Source organism: Panthera uncia, chromosome X, assembly GCF_023721935.1.
Source record: "Panthera uncia isolate 11264 chromosome X, Puncia_PCG_1.0, whole genome shotgun sequence".
Lineage (NCBI taxonomy): Eukaryota > Metazoa > Chordata > Mammalia > Carnivora > Felidae > Panthera > Panthera uncia.
This window is the reverse complement of record NC_064817.1, coordinates 78,954,758-78,970,810: the sequence shown is the minus strand read 5'-3', so window position 1 is coordinate 78,970,810 and position 16,053 is coordinate 78,954,758. Positions and strand designations below refer to the sequence as shown.

The 16,053-nt window shown below is 38.4% G+C and overlaps 2 pseudogenes; one reads left to right on the top strand and one right to left on the bottom strand.

Moving 5' to 3' along the window:
* Positions 1-5,074: 5,074 nt before the first annotated feature.
* Positions 5,075-5,348, bottom strand: LOC125931845 (ragulator complex protein LAMTOR5-like; annotated as a pseudogene).
* Positions 5,349-8,465: 3,117 nt separating this feature from the next.
* LOC125931352 (T-complex protein 11 X-linked protein 2-like) overlaps positions 8,466-16,053 on the top strand; it is a 15,804-nt pseudogene continuing 8,216 nt past the window's right edge.

Below are 16,053 nucleotides of genomic sequence, written 5' to 3'. Positions count from 1 at the left end.
ACTTATGACATGGCAGAGGTATGTGAGTTTTATAAATACCCTAAAATTTAATGAATTCACATTCACGTCTGACAAAAATATCTTGCCCCTGGACACTTAAATACTTTGAAATATATTTTATTATTGGCTGTCCAACTTCCCATCTGTATGATCTTGGGCAAATGATGATCTTTTGTATTTCAGTTTCTTCATCCATAAAGATGGAGATAATATTTACTTCACAGATATGTCATGAAAGATAATTGAAGTATTCCCCATAAATTAGTCAATGGTGACTCTTAGTAGTTTAGCAATGCCTGGTTTAAACAACACCAACTGAAACAGGAATCTAATCTATAAGGGTGGTAAACTGGCAATGTTAGAGGTAGAGAAAGTTCTGGTTCATTAAATCTTCTTTTTAATAGGTATGACACGGACTCCAATGTTCAATAAATTTTCCTTTTCAGTAATAATTATAATTAAGTCCTCAACTTGACCATTTTACTGAATATTTTGTTCTCTCCAGTAATATCAAATGGCGAGGAAACATCTCCAAAGATCCAGGAAGGGATGCTGACATAACTCTGGTAACTAATTAAAGGCAAAAGCATTGGTTGATGGGATCACCAATTCCTCTGTTGTATAACTGTATATTCTACATATGGGAACAACATTCAGGTTTCTGTAACAATGTTTAAGTGTAGAGAGCTGAATGTGGGTCATCAAATAATAGCAGTTTAATCCCAACATGGAAACTTTTTCCACTCTCTGCTTCCCACAATTACCTCCACAGTATATTGGACACAATTATGAAACATGGAATGGCTTTGCATATGCTTAAGACAGCTATTGCAATTGCAATATAGAATTGAGCACAGGAAGTGTTGAACGTGTTAACTACTGCTCAAAAAACTTCCAGTGGTTGCACAAGAAAATATTTTGCAGGGATATTGACTTGAGGTTTTTGTTTTTATGCCTCTGAGCTGATAATAAAGCCTTTGAATAAAAGATAAGGCTATGGAAAAGCTTGTTGTAAAGACGGGATCACCTCAGATTGTCTGGGTATCCATGCATTGAAGATACCACCACAGTCTGACAGAGAGTATGACAGAGGGCAGTGTTCAAGTGCTTGGACTTTGGACTCAGACCAACCTGGTACATGATTTTCCATGTACCAGCAGTGTCATCTTTGGAAAGGTTACTTAGTTTCTCTGTCTCTTCTCCTACCTCATCTAAAAATGAGGCTAAAAAGAGTCTATACCACAAAAGGTTATTGGGAAAATTCAGTTGAGCTAAGCAGACCATGGAGGAAATATATGTTCCCATCCTCATGGGCTTAATACAAGGACAAACAGCTTTGTATAGAGATAGGAAAAAAAGTGCAGAGCAGAGGAGGGGGCTTTGTAGAAGAGGGCTGGGAGAAGATTCATGCAGATCAGTAATGTAATGCAGTCCCCAAACAATATGTAGTGCTAGCTATATCTCTACATTAATTTGGTACTGTAGGCAGAGGTCTGTTCAAAATGTTTTTATGGAAGCCACAGGAAGCTTCTATTAATCTGATTATTCCTTGCTTTCTAATTGGCTCATGCCAAATAGGAAGAGTATCCAATCACATTTAACATGGTGTAGTTTATTGGCAGGCTTTGTTGCATTACATTTTACCTAATTAGATATTGAGTTTACTCAATAACTCATGTGAATACAAGGCCTATAAATACGCCCTACCCTGTCCCCAGGCACTGATGTTTTTCCAAGGTACTGAAAAGGTTTTTACACAATACCTGGACTTTCTGCTAAATTTTGTATGTAACAACAAGGGATCTGATGAAGATGCCTCTAAAACCCTGAAGGAATAGAAGCAAAATACATGTCACTGAGACAATTATTTCATCTATGTCTACAAGGCTCTGAGACAGGTGTATCATCATTTTATAAGAGGCCAGGTATAAAATGAACTCTTTTCTTAATAGTATTTTCCAATGCATCTCAGACAAGGCTCCCCAGTTGTCTCATTACAAAGACTTTTGACTATCACCTTCAAGGGGGTCCAAATAGCTGGCCAGGGAGCTGGCCAAGAACACTAGGTCTGAAGGCAAAAATTCTATCACCAAGAACAGTAGCTGTAAGTGAAGTGTACTCAGAGGGATCTGAGCATCAAAAACCAAAAGCTATTTTTGGAACCACCTAAGTTTTCATAATAAGAACTGTAGCCCAGTAGAGTTTTATCTACTTCACTTTTTGGACTTGTGATGACCTTATGATTTTAAAATATCGTTTTCTTTTACAATGAACTAAGTATTATCAGCTTTAGTTTAATGTATCTATAGTGCAATTTGCTCAAAAGGAAATAGTGAGTTTGTTCCATAATTGATTTGCTAAATAATGACATCCTCTTTATCCATTCATCCATTGATGGACATTTGGGCTCTTTCCATACTTTGGCTATTGTTGATAGTGCTGCTATAAACATGAGGGTGCATGTGTCCCTTCGAAACAGCACACCTGTATCCCTTGGATAAATGCTTAGTAGTGCAATTGCTGGGTCATAGGGTAGTTCTATTTTTAGTTTTTTGAGGAACCTCCATATTGTTCTCCAGAGTGGCTACACCAGCTCGTATTCCCACCAAAAATGCAAAAGAGATCCTCTTTCTCCGCATCCTCGCCAACATCTGTTGTTGCCTGAGTTGTTAATGTTAGCCATTCTGACAGGTGTAAGGTGGTATCTCATTGTGGTTTTGATTTGTATTTCCCTGATGATGAGTTGATTTGCTAAATAATGAGCTACTAAATGGTCAGTTCTGAGACTTTCTAGGTTAGCTTTTTGAAGGGTCTGTAAGGTATAAACTACTTCCATAATAAACTTATTTACCTTTTTAAATCTCATTTTCCACAAGGTGGGCATTTTCATAGATATAGTATATATCATATGGCTAGGTATTTAGTGTGAAGCAGATACAGGAATACAGTGGCTTTCTATTAGGACAGATATGAAGAAGATTTTTAAGTACATAAAAAATGATCATTTCCTCATATTTTTCATGTAAAAGTTTAATTCATGTTTAAGTGATATAATTGATATTTAGGGTATTTTTTTTAAATTAATGTTTATTTGTTTTTGAGAGAAACAGAGCAGGAGTGGAGGAGGGGCAGAGAAAGAGGGAGACAGAATCCAAAGCGGGCTATGTCAGTACAGAGCCCAACGTAGGGCTCAAACTCACAAACCGTGAGATCATGACCTGAGCTGAAGTCAGACGCTTAACACACTGAGCCACTCAGGTGCCCCAAAACATATTTTTAAACAATGTGATGATCATCTTACAGATGATCACTATTACAGTATAGCATTAATTTTTTTATTGTGGTAAGAACAGTTAATGTGAGACCTATTCTCCTGAAAAATTTTAAGTCCACAATAAAGTGTTGTTAACCATGGACACAATGTTGGAGAGCAGTTCACTGGCAATTATTAATCTTGAATAACTGAAACTTTATACCCATTGAACAGCAACTCCTCATTTCCCCGCTCCTCTCAGCCCCTGGCAGTCACCATTCTACTTCTGTTTCTAAGATACATTGACTATTTTAGATACATCATGTAAGTAGAATCATGCTGTATTTTTCCTTCTGTGAGTTGTTCATTTCACTTAGCATAATTTCCTCTAGGTTCATCAATATTATGCCAATGTGGCAGGGATTTCCTGCCTTTTTAAAACTGAATAATATTCCATTGTATGTATATACCATATTTTTTTTTTTATCCATTCAACTGTCAACAGATGTTTAGGTTGTTTCCTCATTGTGGCTATCTATAATGGATGATGCTGCAAGCGTGCAAATATCTCTTCAAGATCCTGATTTCAATTATTTTGCATGTATACCCAGATATGGGATTTCTGGATTACATGGTAACTTTATTTATTTATTTTTTCCTCTGGTAGCATTTTATTTTTTTTATTTATTTTTTATTTTTTTTCAATATATGAAGTTTATTGTCAAATTGGTTTCTATACAACACCCAGTGCTCATCCCAAAATGTGCCCTCCTCAATACCCATCACCCACCCTCTCCTCCCTCCCACCCCCCATCAACCCTCAGTTTGTTCTGTTTTTAAGAGTCTCTTATGCTTTGGCTCTCTTCCACTCTAACCTCTTTTTTTTTTTCCTTCCCCTCCCCCATGGGTTTCTGTTAAGTTTCTCAGGATCCACATAAGAGTGAAACCATATGGTATCTGTCTTTCTCTGTATGGCTTATTTCACTTAGCATCACACTCTCCAGTTCCATCCACATTGCTACAAAGGGCCATACTTCGTTCTTTCTCATTGCCACGTAGTATTCCATTGTGTATATAAACCACAATTTCTTTATCCATTCATCAGTTGATGGACATTTCGGCTCTTTCCATAATTTGGCTATTGTTGAGAGTGCTGCTATAAACATTGGGGTACAAGTGACCCTATGCATCAGTACTCCTGTATTAGGGTAATTTTTAAATGAATTAACAAAAACATTTTTAATTGAGCTTTAATAATTAATAAAATAAATATTGGCAGATATAACCCATATGAAATCTTTTTTGTATTCTTACTTTTAAAAAAAGAATCCAGAAAAGATCCAAGCTTTCCTCCAACCAGATTTATTGAATATAACAAAATTCTATGACCTCAATTGACCTGGATCTGCTGCTTCAAAACATGATCCTTTCTTACTAATATTTTGATGAGTCAGTCCATTGGGTGTCAAAAAGCAGCATACATAAAACAAACTGAGGGTTGATGGGGGTGGGAGTTGGGGGGGAAGGAAAATGGGAGATGGGCATTGAGGAGGGCACTTGGGATGAGCACTGGGTGTTGTATGTAAGTGATGAATCATGGGAATCTACTCCTGAAGCCAAGACTACACTGTATACACTGTATATTAGCTAACTTGACAATAAATTATTTAAAAAGCAGCTTACTCTAAAACTAACAGAAAAGTGCCCAATGAACACTAAATAAATGGCCTAACTACTAGAACCTTAATAGTTCTACAAGATAATTAACATAAGGTAGGATCAACCCCAAATGACATGCTGCTGGAGAACTGATATGAGATGTCAAGAGGCCATTTTTTACATTGCCACCATGATGCTATCATGTTTCTGGATCATAATGTTCCCATTATCTGATTCTAGAAACACCACAGGAATATTAGTGGGGTCTGAGATTAGCTTAGCTGCTTGCTGGGTTAGAACAGAGATCACCCAGCATGCCAATGTGACAAAGTCCTGCAGCAGCCCAGATTAAATTCTTGGAATCTGTGCAGAGGACTCCAACAATGGATGGATTCTTCATTGTGTCCTCCAAGTACTGCTCCAAGGTTGTCTCCATCCTGCCCATCACCTTCCTGGCCCGACTCCTTACTTTTTAAATTTGTCATGCCACAAGACCAAATAATAGATAAATACATAAAACTTTAGGATACTATAATTCATATTATAAAAATGTAGCCATTTCTGAAAAAAGCCTTTGATATTGAATGTTAGAATCCTAGAAAATTAACTAATAGAAATGACTACTTAGTAAAACAGATAATTTTGATATTGTTGAAAAAATCCACGATTTTCCTTTGAACAAATTGTACTACAAAAATATTATGGTGAAATCGATAATTTTTAGTTCATGACAAAAATGTATTAAGAATCAGAAGAATGGTAGGGGCGCCTGGGTGGCTTTGTCGGTTGAGCGTCTGACTTCGACTCAGGTCATGATCTCAAGGTTTGTGGGTTTGAGCCCCGCATCAGGCTCTGTGCTGACCGCTTGCTCAGAGCCTGGAGGCTGCTTTGGATTCTGTGTCCCTTCTCTCTCTGCCCCTCTCCCTCTCACACTTTGTCTCACTCTGTTTCTCAAAAATAAATAAATGTAAAAAAAAAAATAAAAAAGGAATCAGCAGAATGGCATAGATTTTAAAAATGAAATAGATCAAATGTTAGCATGCTACAGCTCATCATCCCTTGACAATCCCATGAGGGGATGAAGTGGGAATAAAGTTAGGTTTAAATGAGGTCAGATGCTCCCCTTTCATGTCCCTGGGAGGAACATAAGGATGTTGTAGGGCTAGGAAACAGAGAGATATTGGAAAGATATTCTCCCCAGACCTCTTATCCCTCCTTCAATTCTTTTCTTACTTCATGCCTTTTCTAGACTTTCGAGCCCCTGAGGTTTGCATTTTATTTCTGTTCCAGATCCCTGATTTTTAATGGCTACTTTTTTGTGAAGAAAAACAAAATGTTTTCAGTTTAAAAGTATTATTTCTAGACTTTCTCTCACTGAATCAAGGGACTGGGATTGGGAGGCCTCTCCTGGACAGAGTGGCTCCGCGTAAGAAGGATGTATACTGGGCTTGGGAAAGGTGACCAGCCAACTGAGAGGATGACTAGCCATTTCTGTCTGATTAGGCAGGGCTTGTGCAATAGCAGTTCCCTGAGAGGAGCCAATGCTGCCAAAAGGGAAGAGTCCTTAATATAGTTTCACCATCCTCCCCTCTGTCATATTCTGATCCTCCTGACCCTTAGCACCACCACATCAAAATTTTCTTCTTGGGCTCCTCAACTCTGAATGAGAAAGGAATTTCCTCTCTCTGGGCTTTAGTTATCTCACCTTTAAAATGAAACTTCCAAAATGTCTCCTGGTTCTCAGATTCTGCAAATCTCTATCTCAGTCATGCTGATCTCCCCCCCCCCCAAGATACCAGTGGTCAAACGTGGCCTAGAAATTGGCTAAGTGGGTGGCTACCTTTGAAGTGGGCTTTGAGATGCTCTGGAAAAACATCATCCCCTCTTACCTCAAATATCTTTCATGTTATCTTGGAATTTGAAATTTTAACGTTAGTGCTGCATTGCTTTGGGACCTAAAGAGTCTTCTGTTTTTCTCAAGAGTCATTTTCAATAATATGGAGGGTATAATTGAAAAAACCTTTAGCAATGAGTTATAACAATCCTTTACTTTTACATTTCTCTTTGAAATGTTCAAAAAGTTTTCAGATGTGCAGCTCTACATCATGTGGGATATGTATAGCACAACTATGGAATTTGTTGATGGTTGATAGATAACACCCTGGGATGACAAAAGGCCAGAACCTGGGCCCAGGTGACCTCTCCCAGGACATATGTGCATTTTAAAAAAGGAACTTCCTGGGGTTAAGAATAATTAGAAGGAAATACCTCTAAGGTGTTAGGAATTTCAAGCCCCAGGACACCAAACTGAGAAAGAAATTTGGGGTGGCCAAAAATGAGAATGTCACTCTCTCTCTCCTCTTTTTTACATGAGGAATTTCAGCTCTATTTTTAAAATTAATTTACTTTTTAAAATTCAAGTACAATTAACATACAACGTTATATTAGTTCAGGTGTGCAATATAATGAATCAAAAGTGTAGGAGAGGAGTTAAGATGGTGGAGGGTTAGGGAGACCCTAGGCTTGCTTCCTTCCTCAAACACAGCTAAATATCAAATCATTTTGAACACCCAAGAAATTGATGTGAAGACTGAGAGAGCAAAAGGATATAACTAAAGGTGAAAAAACTGCCACATCCTGGAAGGTAGGAGCTGTGGAGAGTTTATTTGGGGGAGAAAAGAGTTTCAGGTGCTATGATGAGGAGGGAGCCCTAATCACAGAGAGAGGAGAGAGAGAAAGAGTGAAAGTGCACACAGGGAATTTCACAAGAACAACTCTTCCCCAAAACCATCCACAGGGAAATGGAGAAGCACGGAATTCATAAGATGAAGAATGCCATTCTTTATCACCAATGATGCCTCCCTGCTTGCCTTTCCTGGTCTCTTGGTTCCATAGTACCCGGGGCACAAAACCCTTCTTGCTACCTGTGATACTGGTTACCCTTTGTTTTTAGGCTTTGGACCCTTCTACCTGGCATCTTTGGCAGGGGTGTGCTCCAGGTAGGTCTCATCATTTCCATGGTTCCACTCAGTCCCTTCCTGCTGATCTCCCCTCCTGCCCTACCAAGGTATGCTCCAGGACCAGACTGATGAGGCAGAAGGGCTTCATTAACAGAAGCAGCTGCCTAGGGGCAGCAGGTCGAGGGCTGGGAGGAGGTGATGTACCAGGGTCCCCAAGGGGGTCTCTTGCTGCATGAGTCTAGCCACTACTCTCTTCATAGTCAAAGGCGGGTCTGGGGTAAAATTTAAGGAGGAAGGGGCTCATTCCTGGACTAATAAAAGGCAGTCAGAGTTGAGGAAGTTTCCTCTCCTAGCTCCACTCTTTCTGTGCACTGCTTTTTGGCAAGTCATTGTCCATCTCTGGGTCTTGATTTCCTCTTTTGCTTGCCTTATACTTAACTGCTTTGATTTAAGGAAAGGCAGTCCTACTAATCTCAAGTTCTCCTTCCTCCAAGGCTGTTTGAGGACCTTATCTATTGCAATAAGAGGCTCTTGAAGCCTTTGTTCCTAACCACCTTAACTGGGAGAAGTAGGTTCTGTCATCAAGGCACACAATGGCAGCTGAAGAGCCCTCCTCTCCCTCATCCCTGGTCAGAGCCAGATCTTATACTACCAACAGCTTACCTCTTCTTGTCTTCCTCATTCCAGATAACATCAAGATGCCCAAGATTGAAGAAACTGTGCTACAAAATGATCCCCGTGAAGCAGAGAGTGGGGCTTATAAGCCTAAAACACCAGGGAAGAGCCAGGAAAACAAGAGTTTCTGTTTAGATGACCATTCTCCTGGTACGTCTAGAATTCTACCATCACATCCTTGGGTAGTGCTTGATAGCAGTTACATTAAAGGAATAGACTGCCTGTGGCTTAAGTGTCTTTAAGGAGCATAGAAGTCTCTTGCAACCTTGCATTTTTTCCTTCCTCATCCTTTCACTACTCCTCTTTTGGATTATTATTTTTGTTGTTTTTTTTCCCCTTTGAATATTTACATATAGGACCTAGGAACTTTACCAACAGGTAAAATTGAAAGACATTTTGGCTGTAGAGAAAGAGGCCAACAAAGCATAATAACTTGTGTTTGACAATCCTTGAGAGTCTTTGGAAATAGATTACATATTTACTTATTTATAAAATCCAGAATAATTAACATACAGTGTATATTAGCTTCCAGTGTACAATGCAGTGATTCGATAATTCTATATATTATTCAGTGCTCATCATGATAAGTCTACTCTTCAACAATTTAAAAATTTTTTTAAATGTTTATTTATTTTTGATAGAGAGAGACAGAGCATGAGTGGGGGAGGGGCAGAGAGAGAGAGGGAGACACAGAATCCGAAGCAGGCTCCAGGCTCTAAGCTGTCAGCCCAGAGCCCGATGCGGGGCTCGAACCCACAAGCCATGAGATCATGACCTGAACGAATTTGGACGCTTAAGCGACTGAGCCACCCAGTGCCTCAACAACTTTTTTCAATGTTTATTTATTTTTGAGACAGAGACAGACAGATAAATCTACTTGTAATCCCCTTCAACTGTTTCACTCATCCCCCTCCCCACCTACCCTCTGGCAACCACCGTTTTATTCTCTATATTTAAGAGACTGTTTTTTAAGATTTTAATTCTGTATGGTTAATATACAATGTTATATTAGTTTCAATATACTGATCCACCAATTGTATACATTACTCAGTGCTCATCATGGTAAGTGTACTCTTAATCCTCTTCACCTATTTCACCCATCCCCCCATGCACCTCCCTCTGGTAACCATCAGTTTGTTCTCTATAGTTGGGTCTGTTTCTTAGTTTGTCTCTCTATTTTTTTCCATTTGTCCTTTGGTTTCTTAAATTCCACATATCAGTGAAATTGGATGGTATTTTTTTCTCTGATTGACTTATTTCACTTAGCATTATGCCCTCTAGATCCATTCATGTTGTTGCAAATAGCAAGATTTTTTCTTTTTATGGCTGAGTAATATTTCATTATGTATATATACCACATCTTCGTTCTCCATTCATTTATTGATAGGCACTTACATTGATCCCACAATTTGGCTATTGTAAATCATTTTTCAATAAACATAGAGGTGCATATATCTTTTTGAATTAGTGCTTTCATACTCTTGGGTAAATACTTAGTAGTGGAATTATTGGATTATAGGGAAATTCTATTTTTGGTTTTTTGAGGAACCTCCATACTTTCTTCCACAGTGGCTGCACCACTTTGCATTCCCACCAACAGTGCATGAGTGTTCCTTTTCTTCCACATCCTAGCCAACACTTGCTGTTTCTTGTGTTTTTGGTTTAGCCATTCTGACAGATGTGAAGTGATACTCATTGTGGTTTTGATTTGCATTTCTCTGATGATCAGTGATGTTGAGCATCTTTTCATGTGTCTGTTGGCCATCTGGATGTCTTTTTTGGAGAAATGTCTATGCATGTCTTCTGTCCATTTTTTAATTGGGTTATTTATTTGTGGGGTATTGAGTTGTATAAGTTCTTTATATAGTTGGGATATTAACCCTTTAGCAGATACATCATTTGCAAATATCTTCTCCCATTAGGTGAGTTGTCTTTTTCTTTTATTGATGGTTTCCCTCATTGTTCACAAGTTTTAATTTTGGTGTAGTCCCAATAGTTTAACTTTCATTTGTTTACTTTGGCCAAGGGAGATATATCAAGAAAAATGTTTCTGTGTCAAAAAGATTACTGCCTATGTTTTATTTTAGAAATTGTAGGTCTCACTGTTAGGCCTGTAATCCATTTAGAGTTTTTGTGTGTGGTGTAAGAAAGTGATCCAGTTTCATTCTTTTACATGTGGCTGTCCAGTTTTCACAGCACCATTTGTTGAAGAGACTATCTTTTTCCCATTGTATATTCTTGTCTTTTTTGTATGGATTAATTTATCATAAAAGTGTAGGTTTATTTCTGGGCTCTCTATTCTGTTCTACTGATCTATGTGTCTATTTTTGTGTGAATACCATTATATTTTGATTATTATAGCTTTTAGTATACCTTGGATTGTGATACCTCCCATTTTGTTCTTTCTCAAGAAGTCTTTTGTGGTTCCATACAAATTTTAAGATTGTTCTAGTTTGTGAAAAATGGTGTTGGTATTATGATAAGGATTGCGTTGAATCTGTAGATTGCTTTGGAAAGTATGAACATTTTAACAATATTTTTTCCTCCAATCTATGAACATAGAATATCTTTCCATTTGTTTGTGTCATCTTCAATTTCTTTCATCAGTGTTTTATAATCCTCAGAGTACAGGTCTTTCACTCCCTTCTTTAAGTTTATTCCTAGCCATTTTATTCTTTTAGGTGCAATTGTAAATGGGATTGTTTTCTTAATTTCTTTCTGTTACTTCATTATTAGAGTATGGAAATGCAACAGATTCCTGTGTGGGGGACCAGGGCCCGGTGCCAGGCTGAGACCGGGTCGAGCAATGTTCCCTGTTGACTCAGCCAACCCGGTGGTTCTCCCTCCCATTCCCCCACTTTCAAGGGCATACGAAAGCCTTGTCAAGGCTGAGAAAGTTAATTCCTGAAGCCTGTGGTCTGCAGGTGTTGGCAGTAATGCTACCTCCCTTTTTCTACCCCGAGTCAGATAGAAACAAACATGGGAATTGTGTTTTGCTAGCAATTTTATCAACAAGGTCTTGTTGTGACCCATCTAGAAAATGCACAAGAAACACAGAACTAAATGTTTTGGTTGGCAGCGATTATGTGAAACCTGTTTATTCTTAGAATGGCCTGACCCATAAGAGTCTGGATATAAAAGATTGTGTACAGCAACAATAAAGCCGTCACTTGGGCCATCAGCCCAGGAGACCCTCCTGTTCCCAAACTTTCTTCTCTCTCTTTTTTCTTGCATTCCCCTACCCTCAGGACCCTGACCTCGGTGTTTGTCGCGCCGGTCGCGACATTCCTGTATATTGATCTTTGTATCCTTCAACTTTACTAAATTCGTTTATCAGTTCTAATAGTTTTTTTGGTGGAATATTTAGGGTATATATATATATATATATAGTATTATGCCATCTACAAATAGTGAACGTTTTATTTCTTCCTAACTAATTTGGATGTCTTTTATTTCTTTTTATTGTCTACTTGCTGTAACTAGGACTTCCAGTACTATGTTGAATAAAAGTGGTGAGAGTGGATATCCTTGTCTTGTTCCTGTTCTTAGGGGAAAATTTCTGAGTTTTTCACCATTGAGTATGATGTTACTGTGGGTTTTTTATATATGGCCTTTATTAGGTTGAGTTATGTTTCCACCAAACCTAGTTTAAAAAAACCCACAATGTTTATTTATTTATTTTGAGACAGAGAGCAAGCGGGGGTGGGGCAGAGGGAGAGAGAGGGAGAGTCAGAGAATCTCAAGCAGGCTCCACACTGTCAGCACCAAGTCCAATGAGGGGCTCGATCTCATGGACCATGAGTGGATACCTGAGCGGATATCAAGACTTGGATTCTTAACCCAGTGAGCCACCCAGGCGCCCCCCACCAAACCTACTTTTTGGACAGTTTGTATCATGAGTAGATGTTGTGCTTTGTCAAATGCTTTTCTGAATCCATTAAAAAAGGTGATATTGTTTTTATCCTTTCCCTTGTTAATGTGATGTATCAAGTTGACTGATTTGCAAACATTGTATCATTGCATGCCAGGAGTAAATCCCACATGATTGTATTGCATATATTTTAAAAGTATTGTTGGATTTGGTTTGCTAATATTTTGTTCAGGATTTTTGCATCCACATTCATCAGAGAAACTAGCATGTAGTTTTCTTTTTTTGGTAGTGTTTTTTCTTAAAATTGTTATTTAAATTTCAGCTAGTTAACACACAGTGCAATATTATTATCAAGTGTACAATTTAGTGATTCAGCATTTCTATACAACACCCAGTGCTCATTACAACAAATGCATTCCTTAATCTCCATCACCTACTTAATCATTCCCCCACCCACGTCCCCTGTGGTAACTATCAGTTCTCTATAATTAAAAATATGTTTATTTTTTAAAAAGTTTATTTATTTATTTTGAGAGAGAGAGAGAGAGAGAGAGAGAGAGAGAAAGCACGTGAGCAAGTGGGGGAGGGGCAGAGGGAGAGGGAGAAAGAGAATCCCAAGCAGACTCTGTACTATCAGCATGAGCCCAACACAGAGCTCAATCCTACAAACCATGAGATCAGTACCTGAGCTGAAATCAAGAGTCATATGTTAAACCAACTGAGCCACCCAGGTGCCCTAAGAATCTTTCTTTATTCGCCTCTCTCTTTTTTCCCCCTGTGCTAATTTGTTTTGTTTCTTAATTTGCACATGAGTAAAATCATATGGTATTCGTCTTTCATTGGCTGACTTATTTTGCTTGATCCTCTTTATCTATCCATCTATTGATGGACACTTAGGCTGCTTTCATATTTGAGCTATTGTAAATGATGCTGATATAAACATACAGGTGAATATGTCCTTTTAAATTCATGTTCTTGTGTTCTTTGGGTAAATACCTAGTAGTGCAATTACTGGATCCTAAGGTAGTTCTATTTTTAACTTTTTGAGCAACCTCCATACTGTTTTCCACAGTGGCTGCACCAGTTGGCATTCCCACCAACAGTGCAAGAAGGTTCCTTTTTCTCCGTATCCTCACCAACACCTGTTGTTTCTTATGTTGTTGATTTTAGCCCTTCTGAGGTGTCAGGTGATATCTCATTGTAGTTTTGATTTCTTTTTCCCTGACAATCAGTGATGTTAAGCATCTTTTCAGGTGTCTGTTGGCTATCTGGATGTCTTCTTTGGAAAACTGTCTGTTTATGTCTTCTGCCCATTATTAATTGGATTACTTATTTTTGGGTGTTGAGTTTTATAAGTTGTTTATATATTTTGGATACTAACGTTTTATCAGATAGTGTCATTTATAAATATCTTGCCCCATTCTGTAGGTTGCCTTTTAGCTTTGTTGATTGTTTCCTTCATTGTGCAGAAGTTTTTTTTTTTTTTTTTTTATTGTGATGAAGTCCCAATAGTCTATTTTTGCTTTTGTTTCTCTTGCCTCAGGAGACATATCCAGTAAGAAGTTGCTAAGGCCAATGTCAAAGAGGTTACTGCCTGTGTTCTTCTCTAAGAATTTGATAGGCTGCTATCTTAAATTTAGGTCTTTCATTGAATTTATTCCTGATGTTTATAGCAACATTACCAAAAATAGCGAAATTATGGAAAGAGCCCAAATGTCCATCTCCTGATAAATGGATAAAGAAGATGTGGTGTGTATATATATACAATGGAATATTACTCAGCCATAAAAAATAATGAAATCCTGCCATTTGCAAAGATATGGATGGAGATAAAGAGTATTATACTAAGTGAAATAAGTCAGAGAAATACAAATGCCATATGATTTCACTCATATGTGGAATCTAAGAAACAAAACAGGTGAACATAGGGGAAAAAGAGAGTCAAACCATAAAACAGACTCTTTTTTTTAATATATGAAATTTATTGTCAAATTGGTTTCATTACAACACCCAGTGATCATCCCAAAAGGTGCCCTCCTCAATACCCATCACCCACCCTCCCCTCCCTCCCACCCCCCATCAACCATCAGTTTGTTCTCAGTTTTTAACAGTCTCTTATGCTTTGGCTCTCTTCCACTCTAACCTCTTTATTTTTTTTCTTCCCCTCCCCCATGGGTTTCTGTTAAGTTTCTCAGGATCCACATAAGAGTGAAACCATATAGTATCTGTCTTTCTCTGTATGGCTTATTTCACTTAGCATCACACTCTCCAGTTCCATCCACGTTGCTACAAAAGGCCATATTTCATTTTTTCTCATTGCCACGTAGTATTCCATTGTGTATATAAACCACAATTTCTTTATCCATTCATCAGTTGATGGACATTTCGGCTCTTTCCATAATTTGGCTATTGTTGAGAGTGCTGCTATAAACATTGGGGTACAAGTGCCCCTATGCATCAGGACTCCTGTATCCCTTGGGTAAATTCCTAGCAGTGCTATTGCTGGGTCATAGGGTAGGTCTATTTTTAATTATCTGAGGAAACTCCACACTGCTTTCCAGAGCGGCTGCACCAGTTTGCATTCCCACCAAGAGTGCAAGAGGGTTCCCGTTTCTCCACATCCTCTCCAGCATCTATAGTCTCCTGATTTGTTCATTTTGGCCACTCTGACTGGCGTGAGGTGATATCTGAGTGTGGTTTTGATTTGTATTTCCCTGATAAGGAGCGACGTTGAACATCTTTTCATGTGCCTGTTGGCCATCCGGATGTCTTCTTTAGAGAAGTGTCTATTCATGTTTTCTGCCCATTTCTTCACTGGGTTATTTGTTTTTCGGGTGTGGAGTTTGGTGAGCTCTTTATAGATTTTGGATACTAGCCCTTTGTCCGATATGTCATTTGCAAATATCTTTTCCCATTCCGTTGGTTGCCTTTTAGTTTTGTTGGTTGTTTCCTTTGCTGTGCAGAAGCTTTTTATCTTCATAAGGTCCCAGTAATTCATTTTTGCTTTTAATTCCCTTGCCTTTGGGGATGTGTCGAGTAAGAGATTGCTACAGCTGAGGTCAGAGAGGTCTTTTCCTGTTTTCTCCTCTAGGGTTTTGATGGTTTCCTGTCTCACATTCAGGTCCTTTATCCATTTTGAATTTATTTTTGTGAATGGTGTGAGAAAGTGGTCTAGTTTCAACCTTCTGCATGTTGCTGTCCAGTTCTCCCAGCACCATTTGTGAAAGAGACTGTCTTTTTTCCATTGGATATTCTTTCCTGCTTTGTCAAAGATGAGTTGGCCATACTTTTGTGGGTCTAGTTCTGGGGTTTCTATTCTATTCCATTGGTCTATGTGTCTGTTTTTGTGCCAATACCATGCTGTCTTGATGATGACAGCTTTGTAGTAGAGGCTAAAGTCTGGGATTGTGATGCCTCCTACTTTGGTTTTCTTCTTCAAAATTACTTTGGGTATTCGGGGCCTTTTGTGGTTCCATATGAATTTTAGGATGGCTTGTTCTAGTTTCGAGAAGAATGCTGGTGCAATTTTGATTGGGATTGCATTCAATGTGTAGATAGCTTTGGGTAGTATTGACATTTTGACAATATTTATTCTTCCAATCCATGAGCAGGGAATGTCTTTCCATTTCTTTATA